This window comes from Galeopterus variegatus, unplaced genomic scaffold, assembly GCF_000696425.1.
Source record: "Galeopterus variegatus unplaced genomic scaffold, G_variegatus-3.0.2 Scaffold8, whole genome shotgun sequence".
NCBI lineage: Eukaryota > Metazoa > Chordata > Mammalia > Dermoptera > Cynocephalidae > Galeopterus > Galeopterus variegatus.
In genome coordinates this window covers 911,915-931,746 of record NW_007726119.1, presented here as the reverse complement: position 1 = coordinate 931,746, position 19,832 = coordinate 911,915, and the positions used below count along the sequence as shown (strand labels likewise).

At 36.5% G+C, this 19,832-nt stretch overlaps 1 protein-coding gene across 1 annotated transcript in view; it reads left to right on the top strand.

Annotated features, from left to right (window-relative positions):
- FGF14 (fibroblast growth factor 14) overlaps positions 1 to 19,832 on the top strand; it is a 655,504-nt gene that overhangs the window by 191,023 nt on the left and 444,649 nt on the right. The window lies entirely within an intron of this gene.

The window sequence follows — 19,832 nt, the reverse complement described above, 5'->3', positions numbered from 1 at the left end:
GTTCTGAGAAAAGCCTTGTACCTAATTTTGTGAAAAGTGCACAGTAGGTAACAATTGACCTTTAATTAGCAGTCATTTCCAATGGTATAAACTTTAATGGGGGGAAGGGTAAATGGTCTCATTGAGTTAGATTGGTTTTGTCCTAATACAAATTGGTGTCAAAGTTGTGTTAATTGAGACAGAAAAAATAAGGAATTGCAAGCACATTGCACAATAAAAAAACAGACTCCATAAAGTACACTTAAAAGCAAAGTTTGCTTAAAATGAACTGTCTTGATGGAATTTTATTTTTTCTTAATATAAGTATCCCTGATTTGAGACTTCTAGATTTTAAATATAATAAACATAATTTAATTCCACGAATGTCCTCTTATTGGTCTCATTTTGTATTAAAATCAATAAATCATGTAACTTACTTTCAAAGAGGTAATAGATGCATCTTACAAAACTGAGCGTAGAATATGTGCAGAAAAGAAAGCCTCCCATGCACGCCTACTCTTGGTCCAGCCAGTGGCTCTCCTGAGAGATGATGACTCTGTAGTTGCTTTAATATCTTCCCAGAGTTATTAAGAATTTTATTTTTTTTTAATAAAAGTGTACCAAAAATCTGCATATACATCACCCAATTTGAGATTTATAAATATTAATTTAACAAGCAGATTCTCTTTGGTCACCACCCAACTTTTTCGGGGCTGCCTCACTTCATTGGTTGTTATTTTGCACTTGGGAGATGCAAACTAATTTATTACAGTATTTGCATAAGCAAAACATAATTTAGAAGGCAAATATACTGCTATCAAAGCAAAGGAAAACATACTGAATTAAAATGTCAAACAGAAGTCGAATTTGCCTCATGCATTGGAGTACTTTGGTCATGCTCCTCCCAGCTATGTTGGAACAGGGACGTGCTCTATGTGTGTCTTGGATGCACTCAGGTAAATCCTTATCTGGTTGTTAATTATCTGAGCTGAGATTGAAGGGATTTCAAGGAGGCCGTGATAACATTTGGGTCAGCACTGCCTCCAAAGCACCCATAATGAGGCCTGGGGGATCCTTTACCCCATCTCCACCTTTTAGATAATTTTGGACAGGGCATTAAAAACATATTGGCACTGCAGTGTTCTGAGCCTTAGCCCCTTTCTTGCTGTTGGTCAGAATAATGCCACAGAGCTTAGAAATGGAGATTTTGCCAAATTGTCTCTTTCTTAAGAGTGACACTTTTCCGCAGAAGGTTTTGAGGGTCTGGAATGAAAAATGAAAACCAGTAATGCCCAACATACCAGGTCAGACCTATTCTAAGCTGGGTATGTCCTCACCATGAAGCTTATAAAGTCAGCCACAATAATAGCACTTGATGATAAAATTTAATTCTGTGAAACAGCTAAAAAGGATTCTTCCCCCAATACAGCAGAATATGATCTGGCATAAGCAGAATGCTTTCCATGTGATAATGACAACAGCCTGGTGGTGATTCAAGATGTTCTGTGATTCTTTCTCCTGCCCTCTGGACATTGCTCATCACATTCCCTACATGTGGTGCCATCACCTTGCTCCTTGCTAGTGAGTCAACTTTCCTTGCAGGAGCCTGAGATCAAGTGTTATCAACTTCTGCACTGCCATCCAATGTGTCTGCAGTTTTACAGGCTCTTTGGACGAACTGACTGTTCTGGGCACCATGATAACTTTTCCCAGCATATTAGCCTGTAAGAGGCACCTCTGCTCATGATAGCCCTCACCAAGAACAGAAAGCGCCACTCTTTAGTTTTCCATCCTTGTCTCTCTCTGGATATTTGTCCTTCAGTATTCTCTTCAACTCCAGGATCACAACCAAGCTGGCTTAATATATTTTTTAAACATTCTCCCCACTATTTTCGCCTCTTTGTCTTATGCATCCTGCTCAATAGCTCATCATCCAACTTCAAAACCATTCGAGATTTAGCATCCTCTAAGTTCTTGCTAAAGAATCAGCTACATGTGTTCAAAAGACACTTAATCCTCTTCCCTGGAAAGGATTTTCAATGAAACAACAAAAGAATTATGGTTATAGTATTACACCTCAGAGAATTTTTCAGTCAATCCCTACTCTCAAGGAGTTTGTAAAACTTTTGGAGGGATTTGAAAAAGATAGAAGCTGCTTTCTTTCGTATGATAAGGCCATTTCCTTTCCCTCTGTTCTTGTGAACTGTATATGTTCACTGTTATGTTTTACTAATGTGTTAGGCACCTCTGTTATTCTCTTCCAACACGCTCCATATTTTCTATGCTTGTCATGTTGAGGGATCTTAAAGCAGATGGATTCAAAGGCACCCTAGTAATTTTTACTAGCTTGAAGAGATTGTCTACCAGACCTTAAATGTCAGCATTTTCATTTTAAACTTTTCTGAGGAGACTTTTGATAAAGAAGACATTAGGCATTTTTTAAAAAATGCATGGTCTTTTCAGTGCTGTTGTTTATATCTGCCCACATCTTCAAGTTGTCAGGGTTGTTTTGACTGGCAATGATACCCTCCAAGTGTAATTGACACTCCACCCACGTGGTGCTATCCGTAAACAGTGAGTACATTTCTGAATGTCATTAGTAAAAATGAAGTCCAATTCATCGAGGACAAAGCTGACAGAACTGCCTGGTTGAAAAAAAAAATCTCAAATGACAATTAGGAGATTTGCATTTGCCAATGGGTAGTTGGCCGACCACTCAGTAAGGCAGTTCTCTAGCCTTTGCATTTTTCTAATGTACAACATAGAAATAATTTTCCCTTAGGGGTCTTGGGAAGATTCTTACTCAAGTGTTTGCTGAGCATTTTTTATTGTGTGTAACATTGTGCTAGACCCTGAGAAAGAGAGGAATGTCAATGAAAAAGACGGCTATCCTCTTGAAATCCAAAATGTAGAGGAAGCAAGAGATACATGTATAATAAACCAGTTAAGCAACAGTAATGATTCTTTACCTCTTTAGAGCATTTTATAGTTTTCAAATCATTATATGTGTGTGTATATAAAATTATATGTATATATATGTAAACACATATATCATTTATAAATCTTGCATAAGGATTAAATGAAATTATGCATATATAAAATTATATTAAATAAACATATACAAATATTTGTATAAGTGTGTATTTGTGTGTGTGTGTATTCATAATTTTATTTAGTCCTTGTAGCAACCCTATGAGGCAGATAGTAATGATTCTGTATTACATATAAAAACACTCAGGTTATCTGATATTAAATAGAAACAGGATTTCAGCACAGGTCTCTGAATTCTAAGCCCTGTGCTGTTTCTATTGCAGCAGAAATTCTCTTCTTAAACCATGTACGGATGAGTCTCGAAAGTGTAAATACTGGTAGATAAATGCTGTGGAAGGCTTGGGTGGAGGAAGTGGGGTTGAGGAGAACCTGGGTCAGTGCAAAAGAAAAGGGGATCTGAGATTGGGAGAGAAGCATGTGCTAAAGTTTGGAGTCTGGCACGTTGAGAAAGAAGAAAAAACCTTACCGATGGTTTAAAAATGGAAATAGTGAGATATATTGTTTTCAGTACATGGGTTCCAAATGTGGGCAGTACGTGAACACGGCGGATGTGTGTTTGGCTGTTTCCTGCAGGCTTGGATTACATGAGTGAATGTGAGGTGGCGCATCGTAAAATTGACACTTTATAGAGATTAGGGTGGAGGCTGTTTGTGGAATGGGTGGCAGCACTGGGTCAGAGAGGTGGGGACATTTACAACCACCAGGTATAAAATGCATAGGAGAAAATGTGAGAAAAAGGAGGTTGGATGAAAGGGTCCTTTAGAAGGACTTGGTAATGGAATCATCTAGTCTAGTGTTAAGGGTTCTAGCTCCAGCACTAACTACCTTTGCTACCTGGACAAGTTGTTTATCTTCATCAAGTCATAACAGTACCCACTTCACTGGGTTGTGTTGAAGATAAGTCCATATGAAGCTAATCCTAATCAGTAGCTAGCATTTAGAAAACACTCATTAGATGTTAGCTATTTATCCTAATTATTGTTAGAGATAAAGTGGCAGAAGGAGATATTTTAAAATATAATATAGTCTGTGAAAGTGTTTTAATTCCTTGAAGGAAAAATGCTGTATTAAACCAAGACACTAGACTGTTTTAACTAAGAAGCAACCAATACCTGCCTTCTTTGTGAACAAGATTGATCTCAGTTTGTATGGACAATGCCTGCCATGATGCAATTTAGTGACTTGTGACAAAGATAATAAAACTGAGAACCTCCTGCACATCTTTGCAAACCTCAAAAGATATGTGATAGTGGACAAATAATGTTTCATGTTCTGATTTATATCAGCTTGAGCCAGTCCTTTGTATATTTCAGTACCTTTATCACCATTGCTACAATTATACATATGAGGATAATTTGGGGCTTCATCGAGATAGTCTTAATTTTACAGTTTGGCAAACAGAGAGGAGAAAGCACTTTCCATTTGCTCAGTAAGCACAAACGTTTAAGCCCTGTCAACAGGCCGAGGATGTCCATCAGCTGTCATACACTACAGGAGCAAGGCATCGAAGAATGGGGGATGCCCCTCATCCCACAGGATCGGTATTTTAATGATTCTTTAAAGCATTTGATTAGTCAAATCATTTTGGCAGACTTTCCTTTCAATATTTAAATGACAGTCAATTCCCAAAGCAATATTAATAAAACCCAAAAGGATGTAGAATTTGGCAGGCGGAGCAGAAATCTTCCCTGTCCTCAGAAGGAGGGATTCAAATTTTACCACATCCCCCATTTTCCTACTCAGAAGTATGCCCTGTTCAGTTTCAGCATGAATTGCCTGGCTGCATTTTGTAGTTCCATCTATAGGCAGCTGCCAATAGAATATAATTTTGGTGGAGGCAGAAAGACCCACATGCTTGAAATCTTCACTCTGGGTCATTAACAGTGGCTGGGCCATTCTCTCCAGAAGATTGCAATTAAAATTTAAGTGTGTTATATTTTGCATTGGTGTGCATTGGATTTTCCTAGAACTGTGCGAGTATAGTTGGAAGACACTTTGCATACCATTGCAGTCTAACGTCCTTCTGCATCTGGGACCGTAGACCCTTAGCCTCACAAGATTGTGCTCTATTCCTTTGATTCTTGTCTAGACTGTGCCTTGCTTCTGTTGGGGCCTAAAGAAAGCATTGGTGTTTGATACTGCACCTGCTGCAACAATCTACCTCAAATGGGTGAGATACAGAAAAATCTCACTGGGAGGGAGTTTGAGAATCAGATTCAGGGTGGGTGGGTGAAGGAGAAAGCTGGGAGAGGAGAAGAGAGTTGGTGCCCAATAAAAAGAGGACTATGCTTCACTGTGATATCTGAGGCTGTTTCTACGAAGACAGTAGGTTTCAAAGTGTTGGTTACTGTCTATCAAGAGATTCCCCATTGAAAAACGCCATCTTGAATCAGGAGTGGGCTACTGTCTACCATGAGGCTTTTCTGTCTCTTGATTCTGAGAACCCTAAAATAATTTTGTGCTGACCTAAAACTATTTTGGATGGGCTGTTTGGAAACTGTTTTAAAGCACTTTTGTCATCATGTATTTAGTTTATGTAGTATACAGTTATCCATGTGTGCATTATTATGTATATGTATAATTACATATAAGTAGATATATTTGTCTTATTGTATATAAATATATGTTTATGTATAACTATATTATTACATATGTATAACTATATATTATTTATTTATTTATTTTAAAGGAATTTATTTCATACGGGAAGGGCATCTGAAATTGCAGAATTTTAAAGGTGCGAGAGAGCTCAATTAGTTTACCTTCCTCCTTTTACAGAAAAAGAACTCTCTGACGGCCAGAAAAGTAGAGCGATGTGGTCAAGGTCAAAGGAGAATGCTAAAAGAGTAGATTTTAAATGTTTTTATCACAAAAAGTATAAGTATGTGAGGTGATGGATTTGTTACTTACCTGATTTTATCATTCTACATTGTAAATATATATATCAAAACATCACATTGTACCTTATAAATATATACAATTCTTAATGGTTAATTAAAAATAAAATTAAAAAAGATAAGCTACTACCTTTTCCTTTAACAGAGGCTGTCTATCAGATGTCTTGACTACCAGGTAAACTGAGAACCCTGGTGTTTGGATAACTTTGTTGTATAACAAAGATATTTTTTCTTCCCTGAGTGATTTTTTGCTTGGATCCAAATTTCTTTGAAATTGACTCATTCCTTTCTTCTGCCCCTGCCCACTTCTCTCAGCTGTTCTGGGGAAAACAGCAAATAAGTTTAGCATTTGCAGCCAGTGGCCACAAGACCAGACACTTAATATGATACGGTTAGCTTTGTTTCAAATTAAAGTTGGAACCAGTAATGTCTTAATTCTCTTGTCTAGACAATTGTCAGGGCTGTAAATTATCATCATAATAGCCAATAAATGGTTTCTAATGACTTTACCAAAACATTATTTGCCAATCGTATAAACTTTTAGAACATGCTGTTCAGTTTATCCTAATTAATCTATTAAGAGACAACATACACATCCTGTTTCCTCTCTCTAAAGTGACATTTGTGGATTCAATTCCTTGCTCGTTACTAATGCTACTCTGTAATCTCACTACCAATCTAATTCTGTCTTCTGTCTGTCTGCAACAAATTTAATCAGAAAAATCATTATCCAAATGTGATATTCTTCTTTTTGTGTTTGAGATAGTGGCTATTGCCTCTGTAGAGCCTCTGTATCGATCCTCTTAAGTGATTAACAGCTGTTTACATACATTTTGTTCAGGGTAGGGATGGTAGCACATTTTATAGGCTACTAATATTTGTGTGCAACCATGAGTTTAAATGAATTCTTTTAAAGCAAGAACTTGAAGAGTTCAAAATGTTCAGAAGAGAGGCCTCTCCATCTGAAGGCTTTTCTATAAAGTATATAAATGCAGTCTTTAGAGAAATCTGAATAAGAAACCAATTCACCTTAGAATGTGTGGGGCAGCTAAATATCTAGTTACAAGCTTGGCTAATATCTAAACCACCTTTGCCAAGCTCTCGGTGGGGCTGGAGTCGGGGATGAGGTGGGTAATAGGGAGAGAGAGTAGATGCTGAGAGAATAAAACAAATGTCTGAAATACTAGGTACAGGACTTCGGTTTCTCTAGACATTTGCAGGGAATGTTCTTGTCCTTTCTGCCTGGGGAACTCATAATCGACTTTTGTGTTGCTCCCTCTTTCTAACCAAACACCTCATGCACAACTCACTTCATTGCAGACTTCTCTTACGTGATGACTGTTGTTTGTCTACTTGTCTGTTGCTACCAGTAAAACATGGTCTCAATAGAAAGGACACTACCACTGCTAGTGGCTAAGGGATCAAAAGACCTAAGACTGAATTCTGTTTCTGCTACTTCTTTTGCTAGCTGGGTAACTTTAAGCTTTTGTTTGTATGTTTGTTTGTTTTTGTCTCCCTAGGCTTGATTTTATTCATTTGAAAATCAGGGATAATAATAGTCTCTGCTTATCACAATAATTCCTTGAACTTTCAAAAGGAGAGAACAGAACTGAGGCCACCAGAGGTGGGAAAGGGGGAGGGGGAGGGGTATGGGAGAACTTGGTAAAGGGCCACAAAAAATGTTTCCCCCCTGTAATGATAAAATTCCCCCCCAAACATAATAATAGTCTCTGCTTATCACAATAATTCCTTGAACTTTCAAAAGGAGAGAACAGAACTGAGGCCACCAGAGGTGGGAAAGGGGGAGGGGGAGGGGTATGGGAGAACTTGGTAAAGGGCCACAAAAAATGTTTACATTGTGTAATGATAAAATTAAATTAAAAACATAATAATAGTATCTGCTTGATAGGATTGTTGTAAAGGTTGACTGATCTTAGCTGTCACCATCATCACCAATCACTGTCATCATCATATCCACATCCCTATTGCCATTATCAAACACAATTTTTTCAATAAAACAGATTAACTTTTCCTCTTAATAAGCAAAGTTTCAGTTCCTCTCAATGTTTTTCTTTTCTGAGATTTACTTACCATAAAATTTACTCTTTGAAATTGTACCATTCAGTTACACTTACTATAATTACAAAATTGTGCAAACATCACGAGTACCTAATTTCAGAACATTTTTGTCACTCTTAAAAAACCCTTTCCTCATAAGCAGTAACTCTTCTTTCCCCCATTTCTCCAGTTCCTGGCAACCACGAAGATGCTTTTTCTCTGGAATTGCCTATTGTGGACATTTTGAATGAATGGAATCATGCAGCATGTGACCTTTTGAGTCTGTCTTCTTTCACTTAGCATAACGTTTTCAAGGTTCATCTGTGTTGCAGCCTGTATAAGTATTTCATTCCTTTTTATGGCTATACCACACTCTGTTTAGCCATTCATCAAATGATGGCCATTTGGTTTCTCCCCTGCATTTTGTCTATGATGAGTAATGTTGCTATATATATTTATATACAAGTTTTTTTGTGTGGGCGTATGCGTTTAATTATATTGGGTACAAATCCAGGAGTAGAGTTGCTGAATCATGGTAACCCTATGTGAACCTATTAGAGGAATTATCAATCTGTTTTCCAAACTGGCTGCCCAGTTTATACTCCCACCAGCAGGGTACCAGGATTTCTATTTCTCCATGTCTTTGCCAACAGTTGTTATTGCCTATCTTTTGATTATAGCCATCCTAGGGGTGTAAAGTTGTACCTCACTATGGTTTCTCTAGGGTTTATTTCTGGACTCTCAATTCTATTCCATTCATTTATTTGTCTGTTCTTATGCCACTACCACACTATCATTAGTTTAACTTTGTAGTAAATTTTGAGGTCAGGATAGGTGTGTTCTCCAACTTTGTGTTTTTCACACCTGTGTTCGTTTTTGTATCTCCTGCTTTTCCATGCAAATTTTAAGATCAGCTTGTCAAGTTGTGTAAGAAAACCAAGTTGGATTTTGATAGAGATCATGTTGAATATGTGGATCAGTTTGGGAACTATTGCTCTCTCAACACTATTATGTCTTCTGATTCTTGAAAGTGGAATGTCTTTTCATTTACTTAGATCTTTAATTTTTTTCAATAATATTTTGTAAATTTTAGTGTACAATTCTTACACTTCTTTCGTTCAATAAGTATATATATTATTTTTAACTAAGTATTTTATCATTTTTGATGCTGTCCTAAATGAGATTGTTTTTTTAATTTTAGTTTTGGAGTGTTCATTGCTATTGTATAGAAATTAAATATAGATCTTGTATCCTGCAACCTGCTGAACTTGTTAGTTTTAATTGATTTTTAGTGGATTTCTTATGATTTTCTATATATAAAATTGTCATCTGTTAGTAGACATAGTTTTACTTCTTTTTTCCAAGCTATATGCCTTTTATTTCTTTTTATTGCTTAATTGCAGTATCTAGGACCTCTAGTACAATGTTGGATAAAAGTGATGAGAGTGGATATCTTTGTCTTGTTACTTATCCTTGTGGTGGAGGGTAGGGAAGGGGTGTTCAGTCTTTCAACCATTAATTATGATCATTAGCAGTGAATTTTTCATAGATGACTTTTACAGGTTGAGAGAGTTCCTATCTATTCCTGATTGTTCAGTGTTTTTAATCATTAAAGGATGTTAGAATTTCTGAAATGTTTTTCTGTGTCTATTGAAATTTTTTGTCATCTATTCTATAAATATGGTGTATTATATTGTTTTTGTATGTTGAGATACCATGTATTCCTGGGATAAATCTCACTAATCTCACTTCTTCATGATGAATCTTTTTTTTTTTTATGTGTTACTGGGTTCAATTTGCTAAGATTATGTTGAGGATCTATGCAACTATATGTACAAAGTTATTTGATTTTTTTTAATCTTTTTTTCTTGTGATGTCTTCGTCTTTTTAGTATCAGAATAACACTGGCCACGTAGAATGACTGTGTTCCATTCTCTTCTTCTCATAATTTTTTTGGAAGTGTTCATGAAGAATTTTTGCCTCTTCTTTAAACAGTTGACAGAATTTACCAGGACAGCCATTTGGGACTGGGATTCTTTGTGGAAAGTTTTTTGATTACTAACTCAATCTCCTTACTTGTCATAGGTATATTCAGATTTTCTTTTCCTTCTTGAGTCAGTTTCAGTAGTTTCTGTTTTCCAAGATTTGCCATTTCATCCAGGTTGAATAATGTGTTGTCATACAATTGTTCATAGTATTCTCTTATAACCCTTTATTTTTGTAAAGTTAGCAGTATTGCCCTTTCTTTCACTGATGATCCTAGTAATTTGACTCTTCACTCCTTTTTTTCTTGTTCAGTCTAATGTTGTTTTAAAGAACCAGCTTTCGGTTTTGTTGCTTCTCTATTTTTCTCTACTCTCTATTTTATTTATTTCAACTCTAGCTGTTACTATTTCTTTCTTTCCACTTGGTTTGGGTTTAGCTTGCTCTTCTTTTCTTAGTTTCTTAAGGTGGATGCTTAGGCATGTACAGGAATACATTTTAATCTAAGCATTTGTTAGCTATATTTCCTATTTTCTTGTTTTCCTATTTTCCTGTTTTGTTTTCATTTTCAAACATGCCAAAATATTTTCTATTTTTCTTGTAATTTCATCTTTAATTCATTGGTTACTTAGGAATGTGTTTTTAAATTTCTCTATGCTTGTGAATTTCCCAAATTCCTTATTATAATTTATAAGTTAATTTCATTCTGGTCAGAAAAATGTATTTCATATGATATCAATCCTTTTAAATTTACTGAGAATTGTTTTATGGCCTAACACATGGTCTATCCTGGGAATATTCCATGTGCACTTGAGAAGAATTTGTACTCTGATGTTGTTAAAAGGATTGTTGTATGTATGTCTGTTGGATCTAGCCATTTTATAGTGTTATTCAAGTCTTTTATTTTCTTATGATCTTTTGCCAAGTTGTTCTGTCCATTATTCAAAATGGGGTATTCAAGACTCCAACTATTATTGAATTGTCCATTTCTTTTTTCAATTCTGTTGGTTTTTGCTTCATGAATTTTGAGGTTGTGTTCTTAGCTGCAAGTATGTCTATAATTACTATGTCTTCATAATGGATTGACACTTTTAACCTTATAAAATGTACTTCTTTCTCTCCAGTAACAATTTTTGTCATAGAGTCCATTTTGTTTGATATGAATCACAGTTTGCATGATATATCTTTTCCCATCCTTTTATTTTCAGCCTATATGTTACTTGAATCTTAAATGCATCTCTTCTAGAAAGCATACAATTGAATCATATTTCTCTGTTCATTCTGTCAATATCTTCCTTTTGATTGGAATGTTTATTCTGCCTTTTGATTGGAGTGTTATTTGTGTTTAATATAATACTGATAAGGTAGGATTTACAATTGCCATTTTGTCACTTGTGTTCTATATGAGTATGTCTTACTTTTTTGTTTATTCTTCCATTGCTGTATTCTTTTGCGTTAAATAGATCTTTTCTACTAAGTTATTTTAATTCATTTTTTAAATTATATTTTTAAGTTATTTTCTTAATGGTTTCTCTGAGAATTACAATCAATATCTTACCTTAACAATCTAGTTTGAATCAATATCAGCTTAACGCCAGTAGCAGACAAAACTTTGCTGCTGTTTAGCTCTACTGCCTCTCCATTCTTTGTGCTCTTATACCTTATAAATATTTATAGATTGTAAGTCCGTCAGCACAGTTCTGTAGCTGTTGCTTAATGCAGTTATCTTTTAAACAAATAGGAGAAAAAAGTTGCAAACTAAAAGTATATTAATATTAGCTTTTATATTCATCTATATTGTTATTTTTACTGGTACTCTTAATATTTCTTCATGTGGATTCTATTTATTGTTTAGTGTCCTTCCATTTCAGCCTGAAAGACTTCATCTAGTATTTCTTATAGGGTGGGTCTGAGTGGCAAAAAAATTATCTCAGTTTGTTTATCTGATTATGACTTAAATTATTCATTTCTGAAGAATAGGTTTGCTAGCTATAGCATTCTTAATTGACAATGTTTTTCTTTCTGTACTTGGAGTATGTCATTCCATTGCCTTCTGGACACCATGGTTTCTGATAAGAAATCAGCTATTGATCTTATTGAGGACCCCTGTGTGAGACCAGTCATTCTCCATTGCTGCATTCAAATTTATCTCTTTATCTTGACTTTTAACAATTTGATAATAATGTGTCAAGGTGTGGATCTTTTTTAGCTTATCTTACAGATATTCTCTGAGCTTGGATGTACAGTTTAGTATTTTTTAGTCAGATTTTAGAATTTTTTTTGTCATTATTTCTTCAAATATTCTTTCCATTCTTTCTCTTTCACCTCTTCTTCTAGAAATCTCATTATGTGGATGTTGATATGCTTGATGGTGTCAGAGACACCTCAGAGGTTTTGTTCATTTTTTAAATTAGTTTTATTTCTATTCCTCAAACTTGATAATCTCAATTGACCTATATTCAAGTTCACTGATTCTTTATTCTTCTAAGTCAAATTTGTTGTTGAGCCATGCTGGTGAATTTCTTATTTCAGTTAATGCACTTTAGAGTACTAGAATTTCCATTTTTAAAATAATTTATTTATTTTTAGTGGTATTATCTATTTACTAATACATCATTCTCATATCTTCCTTTATATCTTTATTTGTGGTTTCCTTCTGTTCTTTGAACATAATTATAATGAATTTAAAATTATAATTTAAATTTAAATTGTGTTTTAAATTATTGGACTAGGAAGTCCAATGTGTGTGCTTTTTCAGGAGTTCTCAGAGTTCATGAAGTTAGTCTTTATGAGTTTCATATGTTTATCCTTTTTTGAAATTTTTCTTTTTTTCTTTTTTTTTTTTTGTCTTTGTCTTTTTCCGTGTCCGGCAACAGATTGCAACACTGCAACCCTCAGTGTTGCCCCCATACCGGACTGGGGACCGGCAACGGGATCGCAACCCTCGGCGCTGCTCCCGTGCCTCACTCAGCCAGTGAGCAGGAACTGGCCCGTATGTGGGATCCGAACCCTCGGCGGGAGCACCGCCGTGCTTCCCAAGCGGCGCACTATAGCAGTGCACCACCGGGCCGGGGAGCGCCGCCGCGCTTCCCAAGCAGCGCACTATCCAGTGCGCCACCGGGCTGGCCCCTCTATTGACTGTTTTATTTCCCCTATTTGGGGGCCTTCTTATTTCTCTGCATGTATCATGACTTTCTGTTGAAAATTGAATATTTTAAGTAATATAACGTGGCAACTCTAGAAACCAGATCCCCCTTCCCCACGGTTTGTTTTTGTAGTTATTGTTGCTCTTTGTTTTTATTTTGAGTTTTCTCTAAGAAATCTATAGTTTGTTGTGTGTACTGACTGGTAACTTAATAGTTAGCTAATAATAGGACAGATATTTCTTTGAATACCTTGAACCAACAACTCTCTCAGTCTTTTATGAATGGCTCTGTGTGCATTTAGGTAAATTCCTTCAATTTTCTGGTAGGTAGGCAGTTGAAAACTTTGCATTAGCCTTCATTTCCTATTTGCTCAGACCCTCAAAGTCAGCAAGAGTTGAGAAATTAGGGCCTTCTCAGGTCTTTCCACTTCTTGAACATGTGCATGACCTTCTAGATTCTCAGCAATATGTTGGAACTTGTCAAGGATCCTGTTACGAACTGAATGTTTGTGTCTCCCCAAAATTCATATGTTGTAGCTCTAACCCCTAATATGATGATATTTGGAGATGGGGCCTTCGGGAGGCAATTAAAACTAGATGAAGTCATGTGAATGGAGCCCTCATGATAGGATTAGCACCAGAGAGACCAGAAAGCTTGCCAGTTGCAAACCAAGCAGAGAGCCCTCACCAGAACCTGATTATGCTGGCACACTTATCTCAGATGTCTAACATCCAGAACTGTGAGAAAATAAATGTCTGTTGCTTAAACTGCCCAGTCTCTGATAGTTTGTTGTGGCAGCCCAAGAAAATTAAGATAGATTTTGGTATTGAGAAGTGGGGTGCTGCTGTAACAAATACCTAAAAATGTGGAAGTGCCTTTGGAACTGAGTGATGGGTAGTGGCTGGAAAAGTTTTGAGATGCATGATAGGAAAATTCAAGATTGTTGTGAAGAAACAGTTAAAAGCAATTATGGTCAGGGCTCAGAAATAAAAGAGAACTGGAAAGAAACCTGTCATCTTCTTAAAGCAGACAAATAATTATGAACAGAATGTTGGCAGAAATATGGATGTTAAAGGCAATTTTGGTGAGATCTCAAATAGAAATGAGGAACAGGTATTGGAAACTGAAGGGAAGGCAATTCTTTTTATAAAGTGGTATAGAACTTGGCTTAACAGTGTTCCAGTGTTTTGTGGAAGGTAGAATTTGCAAGTGATGAAATTGGATAATTAGCTAAAAATATTTCTAAGGAAAGTGCTGAAAGAGTGGCTTGTTTCCTCATGGCTGTTTATAGTAAAATGTGAGAGGAGAGAGATGATTTGGAGAAGAAATTGTTAAGCAAAAAGGAACCAGAACTTGAAGATTTGGAAAATTCTTAGCTTATCCATATTGCAAAAAGAAGAGAAAGCTTGTTGTGAAAAGAACACTAAATTATTATTATTATTATGGCTGAATTATTATTTGAGAAAGAGATCATGGTATGACTCAAGGTCTTACTAAGCCATTTCATAAGAGTCCAGGAATAGAGATTGATTATACCAGTTAAGACACTTCCAGTTTGAACCAAAGGGAACTGAAAAAAATGAGATAAAATAGACGAAAGCTGTCAGACTTAGATCCTACAGGACCAGACCATAGAGTTATTTGGCTGTAAATTTGTGCTTTTGTTCAAGAAAAGGGAAGAATGACCCCAAAGACAATCTAGAGGTGATTAGGGCTGCCTGCCTGGTGTCAAAGGGTAGGGCCACCACCACAGTTTCAACAGACCATATGGCCTCTGACTAAAGTCTTGGGGACAGGGCTTCCTTGAGCCCTGTAGGCAGGATTCACTATCCCTGTGGGTCTGGAAGGCAGAACATCAAGCCAAAGAGAGTTATTCTTGAGACTTATCTAATGGAATTTGCCTTGCTTGGCTTTGGAATTTCTTGGGACCTGTCTCCATTTTTTTCTATTTCTACCTTTGGAATGGGAATGACTATCCCATGTCAATCCCACTATTGTACTTTGAAAGCACATAACTTGTCTGGTTTTACAGGTTCACAGCTGAAGAAGAATTTTGCCTCGGGATGAATTTTACCCATATGTTATTTATATAATATTTAGATGAGACTTTGAACTTTAGACTTTAGAGTTGATGCTGGAATGACTTAAGACTTTTGAGGCTGTTGGAATGGAATGAATGAATGTATCTTGCATGTGAGGACATGAATTGTGGGGAACTAGGCAGAATGTTATGGATTGAATGTTTGTCTCTCTCCCCTACACCTTCATATGTTGAACGCCTAACCCCGAAAATGATGGTATTTGTAGATAGGAACTTCAGGAATTAATTAAGTTTAGATGGTCATATGAACAAGGCCCTTACGATGGGAATAGTGCCCTCATAAGAAGAGACATCAGAGAGTTTGCTGCTCTCTCTCTCTCTCTCTTGAGCCATCTGAGCACACATTGAGAAGGCTGACAGGAACAAAGGCTTCACCAAGATCTGACCATGCTGGACCTTCTAGCCTCCAGAACTGTTAGAAAGTACATTTCTGTGGTTCAAGCCACCCAGGCTATGGTATTTTGTCATGGCAGTCTGAGCAGACTAACACAGACACTATGGACAGCTCATTCACCAGATTTTCCCCTTAAGTTTTTTTTTTTTTTTTCACCTTCTTGTTTGCCCCAAATTTCGTAGCTGCCTCAGGCAGCTATGATGTTAAACAATTGCCATTGATTGTTTTTGACAAATGTGTTGGAGAAAGGTGGTTTACAGCCAATAATCTCTGAGTCAGGTCAAATGAAGACAAGCCCACTAGTGAAGGTTTCCAGGAAACTGCTAGACAGATCCAATGGTAACAATAACTGATAATGGTGCTTTGGGGAAGCTTCAAACCTGCTTTGGCCTCTTCAGTGGCTGGAAGACTGCTGGTTTTCATGGCTATGTCTATCGTGTTTCAAAGCTGTTAGTTTTCTAGGCTACTGTGGAGCTGGGGAGAGAGGACAGGAATAGGGCAAGTTAAAACACCACAAAGTTCACTGTTTTCACTGAGATTCACCTGTTCTTCTTCAATATCCAGTCCTTGAAGCCCTCTGTTGGTTAATTTTCAGAGTTCTTAAAAAGTTGATTTTGATCTTATTGCTAGTGTTCTCATGGCCATTATGGAGAAGCGGATATTTGGAGGTCTTTACTACAATATTCCTACAGTGCCCCTTTCTCCTCCCAATTAATTTTTGATGAGTATATTAATTTAACAGACTTCGTGGGTGTTGTTCTGACATTGGTTTTATGTTATCTATTAATGTGAGGTTGAGTTTGGAGTTTATCCCTCCCTCAGATCCAGGGGTGACCCCTGATTTTTCTAATTCAGTTTTCTCAACCTCAACACTATTGAAGTTTCCAATAAGTCTTTGTTGTGAGGAGCCGTCCTGTGCACTGTGTGTTCTTTAACAGAATCTCTGGACTCTACTGACCAGATGCCAGTAACACTCTCACAGTTGTGACAACCACAGAGTTGTCCAGACAAGCCCCTGGTTTAGAATCATTGTTCTAACCACATTAATATGTCTCATTCTTTTAGACACAAAGATTGATTCAGGTAGAAGAGGCTTATGTCCAAATCATATGACAGTTCTCTGATCACAGTTATTGGTTCTGGAATGGAAGTTTAACCAATTCAAGCCAAGGAGATATGAGGGAAGTTTTCTGAAAATGGCTGGAGAAAAAAGTTCTTTCTTTTTCCTTCTTGGTGGGGTTGTGTGAGGATGTGAAATTCATTGGGTGGCCAGCTTTAACATGAAGCTAAAATGGTACACAACGTGCAGATATTTAGGCACACAGTAGATATTTAGGGTTATTATTACAACGCAGATTGGGCCTATGGCATGACCTTTGCTCTTCATATGAGACCTATTTTAGTCAAAGTCCTTGACCTTAAAGGTGTCACTAAAAGTTGTAAGGGATTCTACCTCCATAATCTCTCTCTCTCAAATTCAATGCCTTCTTTTTATATCACTTCAACTCCCTAATTCCTGTTTACCTCTTAAGTCTTAAATGGTTAATTGGAATATTTTTCATGAAATGTTCTCTCTGGTTTTTAACCTCTTTCCACTTTGGCTCATTCTGCCATCCTTACTTATTTTCCAAAGCACATCTCTGAGTTTCTCACTACCTGGTTTAAGAAGTTTCAAGGTTTCTTTACTGTGTACACATTCACACATTCAACCCAATATCTCAGCCTGTTTTTCAATTTGACTAGAACCAACTTTTCAAAACTATCAGCTTCTACTTTTTTTCTACAATCTAAACTTTAACCAAATGAGAAAGCTTACTATTCCCAGAGCAGGTTCTATATTTTCTTTCTCTGTTCATTTTCTTATGCTGTTTATGGCACCAATACGTTAAAGATTACAATTAAAATGAAAATAGGTAGCGCTAGCCCTATGTCAGATATTGTGCTTTATTTCACTTAATTCCCTAAAATAAAAACAAAGCAATTTATTATGTACATCTATTTAGCCTTCTGAAACATAACAGAAAATCATAGCTTGGAGGGCCGGCCCGGTGGCGCACTGCTACAGTGTGCCACTTGGGAGCGCGGTGGCACTCCCGCTGAGGGTTCGGATCCCACATACAGACCGGTTCCCGCTCACTGGCTGAGCGAGGTGCAGGAGCAACACCGAGGGTTGCAGTCCCGTTGCCGGTCCTGGTCCGGTACGGGCGCGACACTGAGGGTTGCGATCCGTTGCTGGACACGAAAAAAGACAAAAAAAGGAAAAAAAAAATCATAGCTTGGAGAGGTTAATTTCTCAAGGTCACACAGATAATTTAAAAATCTGGAACTTAAACCTAAATCTTTCCAATTGTCCACATTCTTAGCCACAATACTACATTGCTTTCACTTTTCTCTACTTTGTTCTCCTTGTTCTGTCATTCCCTGTTGCAATTCTGTTTTTTTCCCAGCCTAAATTTATATGTTCACCCATATATGTGTCCCAGTTAGTTTTTAATCCACAAACAGTCTTTTGCCTCTTTGGTCTCTCACTGACCCCAACACAATGCTGGTACATCACGATAGATGATCAGCATAGGTCTTAAATAAAGGAACTGGACAACGAAAACTAAGAGCCTGGGTATCTGGTCCTTTTATTTCATAGTTGACGTAAAGAGAAACATCAAAAGTGTGCAGCGTTTTGTAGAAAATAGGCATTTCATAAATTTTGTTAAAAGGAATGAATTCCTGAAAATTCAATAAGTCAGCTTGTTGAGTGTTTATGTCCCTATTTGCTTCCCTTATGCAGATCATAGCTGTTATGTAGTAGCAAAACATTGAAGCATCTACCAAATAATGTGGAATGTCCACTACTTTCTGTGCTAACCTTGCAGGCAAACAGGCTTGGGGGTCTATTTGTTTTGTAGCTAATAAAGGAAAAGGGTCCAGTCTTAAATGTTTGCAGGGGGCTTCAGAATTTCTAGCCATGGTAGATCTATCTGCAATTGTTTGAGGAAACTCCATACCATTTTCCATGGAGGCTGCACCATTTTGCAGTCCCACCAACAATGTATGAGAGTTCCTTTTTCTCTGCAACCTCGCCAGCATTTATCATTCACAGTCTTTTGGATATTAGCCATCCTAACTGGGGTGAGATGGCATCTCAGTGTGGTTTTGATTTGCATTTCCTGAATGCTTAGTGATGTTGAGCATTTTTTCATATGTCTGTTGGCCATTCGTATATCTTCCTTTAAAAAATGCTTATTTTTTAATTGAGCTGCTTGTTTTTTTCTTGTAAAGTTGTTTGAGTTCCTTGTATATTGTGCATATTAAACCTTTGTCAGATGTATATTTTGCTTCTGCACAGCAAAAGAAATAATTAACAGAGTTAAAAGACAACCAACAGAGTGGTAGAAAATATTTGCAAAATGTGTGAACATTTTCCCAGTGTCTTTGTGTTCTCCAAGAAAATGATCAATTTTATAATTACATTATGATTGTAGCCTAAAAAAACAATATATTCATGTCTGGGTTATCTGGGGCTCCTAACGGGGCTTGGTCATGCAATTTCAGTACCACATTTTCCATTGGGTTGATAATCTGATTCGCACAAGGCAGTGTTATTTATTGATCCTGGATTAGTGGGAAAAGACTGGATCTTCCCTCCATATGTGCATTACATGTGTAACTCAGCCATGTGTCTGTATGTGCTCCATATGTGCACTACATGTGTAACTCAGGCATGTACCATACTACTGAAGATGTGATAAAAGCTGGCATGGAGAAAAATGTTTGAAAATTGTGTTTATAGACATGTCAAACTGTACATGTACATACGTACTATCATATTTACATTGAGAAGAATAGTTTACTTTTAGCAAAACAATGTTGTCCTAGTTAATTTATTAATTTTCACATCATTTTTTATTGTTGTTTGCTTTCAATTTATTAACTAATTTTTAGTTTTACAGTTGTAAAAGAATCGTAAGAATAGGACAGGCGAACTATATTATACTCTTGCTATTTGTTAATATTGTTAATATATGTTAATATTGTCATAAAAATAACTTGTCAATATTGGCAGGTAGTGAGATCTTTTTCCTTTAAAAGGGGTCTTCACATTATTAAGTTTGACAAAAACCATACTATTCTATATCGAAGTTCACATAAATCCTAATCAGTTCACCTCAATAAGCTGTTTTAGAGAAAATAATGTTTCTCTTACCCAGAGAAATATTAAGCTTATA